Source organism: Orycteropus afer, unplaced genomic scaffold (assembly GCF_000298275.1).
Source record: "Orycteropus afer afer isolate SDZICR_OR568_19922 unplaced genomic scaffold, OryAfe1.0 scaffold00777, whole genome shotgun sequence".
NCBI lineage: Eukaryota > Metazoa > Chordata > Mammalia > Tubulidentata > Orycteropodidae > Orycteropus > Orycteropus afer.
In genome coordinates this window covers 739,694-749,490 of record NW_006922364.1, presented here as the reverse complement: position 1 = coordinate 749,490, position 9,797 = coordinate 739,694, and the positions used below count along the sequence as shown (strand labels likewise).

Genomic DNA, 9,797 nt, shown 5'->3' with positions numbered 1-9,797 from the left:
AGTCCCACCAGCAGTGTATGAGAGTCCCAATCTCTCCACATCCTCTCCAGCATTTGTTATTTTCTGTCTTGTTGAATTTTGCCATTAGTCCTGGGGTGTGATGGTATCTCATTGTTGTTTTCATTTGCATCTCTCTGATGGCTAATGATCGTGAACATTTTTTCATATATTTGTTGGCTGCCTGAATATCCCCTTTAGTTAAGTGTCTATTCATGTCTCTGCCCATTTTTTAATTTATAATTAAATTAATTGCATTTTTTAATTTATAATTAAATTAATTAATTGCTTATCTTTTTGTTGTTGAGGTGTTGGAGTTTTCTATAAATTCTAGAGATAAGTCCCATGTCAGATATATCATTGCTGAACTATTTTTCCCCACTCTGTAGGTTCTTTTTTATACTTTTGGAGAAGTCTTTTGAAGCACATAAAAATTTAATTTTTAGAAGGTTCCATTCATCTAGTTTATCTTTTGTTGTTTGTGCATTTTGGGTTATGCTTGATAGTCTATTTATGCTATAAATTAGGGCCCCTACATTTGCCCCTGTTTTTTCCTTGAGGAACTTTATAGTTTTAGGTTTCACATTTAAGTCTTTGATCCATCTGGAATTAGTTTGTGTGTATGGTGTGAGGTACAGACCTTGTTTCATTTTTCTGCAAATGGATATCCAGTTTTGCCAATAACATTTGTTAAAGACACCATCTCTTCCCCATTTAATGGATTTCAGCCCTTTGTCAAAAATCAGCTGAGAAAAGGTTGATGGACTTATTTCTGGGTTCTCAATTCTGTTCCACTGGTCTGTGTTGTGGTAGTTATATTTGTGTGTCACCTTGGCTGGGCCTGGTTGAGTGGCTGGGCAGCTGGTGGTAGTTATTCCCCATGATGAGACTGGCAATCAACTCCATGGTAAATGGTGGGATCTACCACAAGCAGCTGAGTAGCTGCCTTTGGAATATAGTCTGCTTCCTGGATATAAGAAGAAGCTTTGGGAATGGTCTTTAGCCTATGACATGCTTAGACCCTGCATGTAGCTGTGTCATTGCTCAGCAGCGTGCTATGCTCTGCTGATCTTGGAACTTACAATGGACTTAAGTTAATGGCCTGCTGTGTGGTTTGGTAACATCGGAACTGTGCGTTTTTACTTGTCAACCTTGGGGCTTCTCAGCCTCAGCAGCTAGCAGCTGTCTGAGTGAAGAAACGCCTCTAGCTCCAGTGGGCTGGGAGCAGGAGGCAGAGCTGGACCCCAAGGTTGAGGGGCTTTCACCCAGCCCCTAGAGCCTGGCACTTTGAACTTGGACTTAAAGCCTCTAAATTGTAAGAATAAACTCCTGTTTGTTAAGGCCATTCCATTTGTGGTATATTCTTGTCAGAGCGGCACTAAGTAACCAGAATATATATATCTGTCATTGTACCAGTATCAGGCTGTTTTGACTATAACAAAAACATGTGGCTGTATAGTAGGTCTTGAGATCTGGGATTATGAGACCTCCTACTTTGTTCTTCATCTTCAATAGTCCTTTGCTTATTTGAGGTCTTTTTCTTTTCCATATAAAAGTAGTGATTGGTTTTTCCATATCCTTAAAGAATGCTGATGGCATCTGGATTGGGATTGTATTAAATGTATAGATTGCTTTGGGTAGTATTGATATTTTCACAATATTGAATCTTCCTATCCACAAGCATAGTATGCTCTTCCATTTATGTAGATCTCTTATGGTTTCTTGGAATAGTGATTTGTAGTTTTCTTTGTACAGATTTTTATGTCCCTACTGAGATTTATTCCCAATTATTTTATTTTTTTGGTAGCTATTGTGTATAGTATTGATTTCCTTATTTCTTTTTCAGCAGTGTTGTTGCTGGTGTAGAGGAATCCAACTGATTTTTGGATATTGATCCTGTATCCCACCACTATGCTAAATCTCTCAATTAGTTCCAGTAGTTTTTTTGCTGAATCTCTTGGGTTTTCTATGTATAGGATCATATATCAGCAAATAGGAATAATTTTAGTTCTTCCTTTCTAATTTGGATGCCTTTGATTTTCCCTTTCTTGCCTTATTGCCCTGGCTGGGAGCTCTGGTAGTGTAGTACCTAAGGCACTTGACTGCTAATCAGGAGGCTGATGGTTTAGATCCTCCAAGCCACTCCCCAGAAGGAAGTTTGGGCAATCTATTACCATAGTAATACCTCCTCAGAAACCCAATGAGGGATCTCTGGGAGGTGGGTCCAACTCAACGGCATATAACAACAATAGCAACAACAGGACTTCCGATACAATGCTGAATAGAAGTGGTGATAGAGGAGAGCATCCTTGTCTGGTTCCTGTGAGCAAGGGGAATGGTCTCAGTCTCTCTCCATTGAGAGTAATATTGGCTGTTGGTTTTGCATATATGCACTTTTATTATGTTGAGGAATTTTCCTTCTAGTCAGGTTTTGCTGAGAGTTTTGATCAGGAATGAGTGTTGGATTTTATCAAATGCCTTTTCTGTATTGATTGATATGATCATGTGGTTCTTTTTCTTTGTTTAGTGATAGATGATATTGATTGTTTTTCTAATGTTGAACCATCTTTGCTTACATGGTATGAACCCACTTGGTCATAATGAATTATTTTTTTGATATATTGGTGGAGTTTATAGGCTAGTATTTTGTTGAAGATTTTTTTTGCATCTATATTCAACAGGGAGATTGATCTGTAGTTTTCCTTTTTAGTGATATCTTTGTCTGGTTTTGGGAGCTCTGGAAGCGTAGTGCCTAAAGCATTTGACTGCTAACCAGAAGGCTGGTGGTTCAAACCCAACAGCCACTCCTTGGAAGGAAGGTTGGGCAATCTATTTCAGTAGTGATACCGCCTTGGAAACCCAAGGAGGGGTTGAATGAGTTGGATCCAACTTGATAGCAGTGAGTTTTTGTTTGTTTGTTTGTTTGTTTGCCTGGTTTGGGTATCAAGGTTATGCTTGCTTCATAAAATGAATTTGGGAGGATTCCATCCTTTTCTATGTTCTGGAATAATTCAAGCAGGATTGATTTCAGTTCTTTTCTGAACGTTCAGTAGAATTCTCCAGTGAAACCGTCTGGGTCAGGGCTTTTTTTGTTGGTAATTTTTTTATGATCAGTTCAATTTCTTTTTTTTGTTATGCGTCTGTTTAAATTTTCCACATCAGCCTCTGTTAGTTTAGGTAAGTAGTGTGTTTATAGAAATGTGTCCATTTCTTCTAGATTTTCAAGTTTGTGGGAGTATAGTTCTTCCTAGTATCTTGATATTATCCTTTTAATTTCTGTTGGTTCTGTTGTGGTGTTACCCAATTCATTTCTTATTCCTGTTGTTTGTTACATTTGTCAGTGGTTTTTTAATTTTATTAATCTTTTCAAAGAACCAATTTCTAGTCTTTTTGTTTCTGTAGTTTTTCTATTTTCTGTTTCATTTATTTTTGCTTGAATCTCTATTATTCCTTTTCTTTTGGTGATTGTAAGCTTTCTTGGTGCTCTTTTTCTAATTGTTGGACACGTTGAGTTAAGGTGTTGATTTTGGCTCTTTCTTCATTTTTGTTTTGTGCATCTATTGCTATAAATTACCTTCTGATCACTGCTTTTACTGTGTCCCAAAGATTTTGGTAGGGTGTGTCTTCATTCTCGTTTGATTCAAGGAATTTTTTAATTTCGTTTTTTTAAATTCTTCTATTACCCAGTCATTTTCAAAGAGATTGTTATTCAGTTTCCATGTGTTTGCTTTTCTTCCATTGATCTTCTTATTGTTGATTTCTAATTTGATAGCATTGTGATCTGAGAAGATTCCTTGTAGTATTTCAATGTTTTTAAATTTATTAAGGCTTGCTTTGTGACCTAACATATGGTCTTTCCTGGAGAATGCTCCATGTGCACTGGAAAAGAATGTATATTGTGCTGTTGTTGGGTGAAGTGCTCTGTAGATGTTGGTCAAGTTGGTGAGTTGTATTGTTTAGTTCTTCTGTGTCTTTGTTGAGTTTCTTTCCAGTTGTTCTATGTGTGACTGAAAGTGGTGTATTAAAGTCTCCTACTATGACTGTGGAGTCATCTATTTGTCTTTTCAGTTCTCTTAGAATCTGGTTTATGTATTTGGGGGCTCTTTCATTGAGTGCATAGATATTTATTATTGTTATGTCCTCTTATTCAATCAATCCTTTAATCATCATATAATGTCATTCCTTGTCTCTTATGGTGGTTTTTGTCTTAAAGTCAATTTGATCAGAAATTAACATTACCACTCCTGCTCTTTTATGGTTGCCTTTTGCTTGATGTATCTTTTTCCATCATTTGCTTTTTAGTCTATTTTTGTCTTTGTCTTCTAAGGTGTGTGTATTATAGACAGCATATTGATGGGTAATGTTTTCTTATCCAGTCTGCAACTCTGCATCTCTTGAGAGGTGCACTTAATCATTGATATTCAGTGTAATTATCAACAAGCATGAATTTGTTTCTGTCATTTTGTTATGTGTTTTTTCATAGTGTTGCAGATTTCTTTTTTTCATATAATTTTCTCTGCTGAGCTTGTTTTGTTTATGAATCGTGTTATCACTTCCTTCTTTGCTATTGTTTTAGTATTTCCTAAATATTTGTACTTGTTCTCTTTTTTATTTTGATGTAAAGGTTTATCATTTTTCTTTGAGGTTACCCTGTGATTTATAATTTTCTTCCCAAGTTTGGAACAGTCTGTTCTATCTTGCCATTGTCTTGACTTCCCTACCATTTAGAAGTTTTGTAACTACACAGTTTTTTCCCTCTTCTTGGTTTGTAGTTGTCTTCATTTGTCAATTGATGTCTCTGGTTTCCTGTTTACAACTTTGTAGGCTTATTTACTTTGGATACTTCCATAACTGGGTTGGTTTCTGGGTTATGTCATCATGTGTGTTAATGGTTTGGTTGTTGTTTTCTGTTGTGGTTCTCTGTCCAAAGGACTCCCTTTAGCGTCTCTTGTAAGGTTGGTCGGGTTTTTGCAAATTTCTTTAATTTATGCTTATCTTGAAATCCTAATTTCACTATCATATTTGAGGGACAATTTTGCTGTGTATATAATTCTTGGTTGGAAATTTTTTTTTCTTTTAGGATTTTATGTATACCATCCTATTGTCTTCTCACCTGCATGGTTTCTGCTGAAAAATCTAAACTTAGTCTTATTGATTATCCCTTGTAGGTAACTTTTTGTTTTTCCCATAGAGCTTTCTACTTCCGTAGTGATACCAACCTTGGAAGGGTCGCTGTGAGTCAGATCTGACTCGACCGCAGTGAGTTTGATTTCTGTTTTTATTTTGTACTGCTTTCAGGATTGTTTGTCTTTGGTTTTGGTGAGTTTGATGATGATATGTCTTGATGATTTTCTTTTGTGGTCTATCCTGCTTGGGGTTCACTGGATATATTCACATCTTTTATCATACCAGGGAATTTTTCTTCCAATAAATCTTTGACAATTTTCTCTGTGGTTTTATTTGTCTCTTCCTGTTCTGGAGTTCCAATTACATGTAGGTTATTCCTTTTGATGGTTTCCCACATGAACTTTGGGGCTTTCTTCATTTTGTTTTGATCTTTTTTTCTGATTGACCACTTTCCAAAGAAATATTGAGGTATTTGTCTTCAATCTCACTAATTCTGTCTTCCATTGATTAAATTCTACTCCTTTTTCCATTCAATGTGTTATCTATTTCTGAAAATTTAGCATTAATCTTCTGGATTTCTATCTGTAGATTTTATATCATTTCTAATTTTTCACTTATTTTGTCATTTTGTTCTTATATTGTCTTCTGAAATGGTTCTAGGGTTTTATCTGTGTTTTCCTTAATTTTGTCAGTGTTTTCCTTGATCTGTCTCTCAGTTTGTTGATGGTACCTAAATATAATTCTTTTGAATTCCTTATCAGGGAGTTCCAGTGCTGCTTCTTTCTCAGAGATATGTTCTGGGTCTGTATCCTGGTCCTTGTTTCTCCTTTTTTATCTTGCTTTTTTGTGTGGAATGTGATGCTCTGTTGTCTCTGAGACATTGTGACGCTTTTGTGTTTATATTGAATTGGTGGGGAGCTCTGGTAGCATAGTGCCTAAGGCACCTGACTACTAACTAGAAGGCTGGAGGTTCAAACCCACCAGCCACTCCTCAGAAGGAAGGCTGGGCAATCTACTTCTGTAGTGATACTGCCTTGGAAACCCAAGGAGGGGTGACTAGGAGTCGGGACCAACTCAACATCATATAACAACAACAACATTTAATTGGTGATTGTATGTTGGAGTGTTTCACCCAAGATTTTCATTTTCTTTGGATGTTATCTAAGTAAGCAGGGTATGATGCTCCTCTATTTGCTAATTGACAGCACTTATGCACTCACCACCTTTCTTCTTCCTGTTGTCAGCCAGCTGTATGTCTGTCCTGTCCTTAGCACACGGAACCTATTTTTAGGTCCTGTTCTCATTCAGGTTCTTCCACTAGTTGTTTCCTAATCCACTTCTGTATACTTCCTTTCAAAGCTCAGGGCTTCACAATTATCTTCTGTATCTCTGTCAGTTGGTTCTGTTATCTTTGTTGAAGACAGTCTGTGTAGCTTGTCTGCCTATTCCACCATCTTACTGGAAGCCTATAATTTTTATTTTTTTACTTTTTATTTTGTTCTGGGTGAAAGTTTACAGAGTAAGCTAGTTTTCCATTCAATAATAAATGCACATTTTGTTTAATGCCTTTGACTACAACTCCCCCAATGTAACAACACTCTTCCTACTTCCTCCTAGTGTTTGCTATTTGTTTTCATTCTTTCTTATCCCTTCCTGCCTTCTTAGTTTCATCCCTGGGAAAATTGTACCCTTCTGATTTTATATGGTTGATTGTTCTAAGGAGTGCATACTTTCCTCATGTTATTGTTCACTTTTTTGGCCTATCTATTGTGTGGCTGAAAGTGGAGCCATGGGGTTGAAGGCATAGTATTTTGAAGGAAAAATAGAATATAGCATATCACATTCAAAGTGTTTGCTTACAAATCCTTTTTGAGATTAACATTTTCACACTTAAAAAACAAAATTTGCTTAAGCTGTTACATAATGTCATAGGATTGAAAATTGTAGTTTCTAGGATTAGTTCCTTATTTTGACTTCTTATATTTCATTTTAAATTTGAATTAATTGGTATTATAAATAACACCCAGACATCCTAGTAAAATACTGTGCTAATTTAGGAGAAATATTTAAATATCATGTAACCTACTTGTTTTTGTGTCTAGGAAGCACTGGGATACAACTCATAGAGGCATTAGTTTGTATCAAGTTCAATATAGTTTGTATTTCATATAAAGCTACTTTCCATTAGTGTGGATTGAGTGTAAGTGTCTTTTGTGAAAAGTTTATAAATCTTATATGTAAACTTAAATACTTTAAAAACATATCAAATTTCCATCCATTCCTTTGTGTGTGGGTATGTATGGGTAGGTGTGTACAGGTATATATAGACTTCTCTTTTCAGGAAGGTTCAACTGATGCAGATTATGTACTTTCCAACTTTTCATCCTATCCCGTGTTGCGTCTTCTGTAGGGGAGTATCCACATTCAGAAGCTGGCCTCGCAGCTGTAAGCCTAAGCATTCCATGCATGTGTGCTTTGCTTTGTCCCACTGCTGACCTTCTCTGTGTTTGGTTATGGAAAATGAAACCCTGACGGGATGGAAACGGAATGAAGTTTCCATAGAAATGAAGGATTTCTTTGCTTAGTATAGAACATGTTTGCCAATTTAAAATCTACTTAAGAAAAACTGTGGAATTTGTTCCCATTTCATTAAATACAGCACTATATTGATTATATGTGCTTGTTTGGATTAAAATGAATATTCACTTATAAAAGTTTATTATGGTTTATAAGGTGGTTGGAACAGTGTTTTGATTAAAAGTAAATTAGAAGTCTAGGAGAATTTAACTGGAAGTTGTTCTTAAAATGCATAATTTCAGAAGCAGGCAACAAGAATGGTGTGTTTTAGCTGAGGTTATATGGATAGCTTTTTTGTAACATTCATATGTTGTGATATTATTTTTGGAATTGAAGCCATGATGTAAGACTGTTCCTTTAATATTTGCTCAAGGTGTTCATTGACCCAGCATTTCATTCTTTATGGGTTTCTTTGTTTATGACTGCTCAAGATGTTGTATTTTCTTGCTTTTAAATTTGATTTCACATTTAAAAACCCCTTTGTGTGTTCAGGCTTATGATAGGAAAATTTGTAAGTTTAGAGGTTGATGGTTATAAAATAAGATTTATCAAAAATTTAGAATATTTGTAAATTTTAGAGATATTTTATTCTATGATATAAACCTATGTTCCTGCCTAGTTTAACTCTGGATGTACAGTTTAAACAGTGGTAAGTGAAGCTGCCACTGAAAGACACACATATACACACATTGTTTAGCCTCTGTAGACACCAGAAGAGCTTTGTTTCTGGGCATAGATTTTTATTTGGCTCATATACACCTTAGTAAGTATGTTAAAAAGCCAAATGGCTGCTAAGGAGAATGTTTAATCTACTTTTCAGGATAAAGTAATAGAATAGGTGCAGTGGTGACTCAGTCTAGTTGGATAGGGTGGGATATCCCAGTATGCACTAGAAGAATTGTCTTCCAAATGTGCTTAATCTGTTCTGGTACTAGGTTAGCCTGGCTTTTATTGTGAACTTGCCTACAATTTTATGTTTATAGACTTTTGAGCAGGTGTCAGAATTTATTTTATGTCTGTGTGCATTTTGTGGCAGTGAAACTTTGATTAAGAAGAAATAGAAAACAAGCAACTAACCAGTGTAAGAATTCTACTTTTTATACAATGCTGCAGTTTCATCATCTTAACCGTTGATAAGATCAAGAAAACAGTCTTTTTTCTGTGTTAAAACTTAAGCATGGTTGATGCCAATTTACTATTTATTTTTATTTAGTGATCTTTTAAATAGATTCTTATAGATGTGGAATCTTGTTGGAGTGTTGGGCAAATCTCTCTTTTTAACTCACCTAAAATAAAATTAAAAAGGATTAGCTCTCTGAACCTGGGGATGAGGAATTGTAAAAAGAAAATCAGAATGGCCTTAATATGCTTTCTCAGTCTTGCTAAGTTCAAAGTGAGTATCAGTTTCCATTTACATTAATGTTTACGTGGCAGTCACAAGAGAAAACAAAGGAAAACTATTTGAATTTTTTTCAGAGAATGAAATAAAAATGTGAATTCTTAATGTGTTTTCTTAATGAAAACTTGTAATGTCATACAGTGTACTGTATCAGAAAGATCGTAGGACTTGAAGGCAGAAATCTTTAATTCAGGAAGTCCTGGCTCTGCCATTTCTTAGCTGTGTGTGTGTGTGCGCGCACACACACATGCATGCAAATGTGCACTTGAATGAATGTGCACTTGTGTGTATTCATGGGCAAATCACTCAGCATCTTTGAACCTTTATAATAAGCATAATTGCCCTACTGACCTCTCATGATATTGCTGAAAATAAAATGACTTAATGAATATGAATTAATTTTAGGTCCATGTTCACTTAGGTGTCATTGTGTCAGTTCCTACTCTTAGAGACCTTGTGTACAACTGAATGAAATATTGCCTAGTCCTGCACCATCCTTACAGCCATTGTTACGCTTGAGCCTATTGTTTCAGCCACTGTGTCAGTCTATCTTGTTGAGGATATTGCCCTTTTTCTTTGACCCTCTGCTTACCAAGCATGATATCTTTCTCTAGGGATTGCTGCTTCCTAACAACATGACCAAAATACAAGATGCAAAATTTTACTATCCCTGCTTCTAAGGAGCATTCTGGCTGTA

General features: G+C 35.7%; 1 protein-coding gene across 1 annotated transcript in view; it reads left to right on the top strand.

Annotated features, from left to right (window-relative positions):
• The window catches only part of LOC103211707 (sec1 family domain-containing protein 2-like), a gene marked incomplete at its 5' end in the record, with an annotated part of 652,747 nt that overhangs the window by 145,433 nt on the left and 497,517 nt on the right, over positions 1–9,797 (top strand). The window lies entirely within an intron of this gene.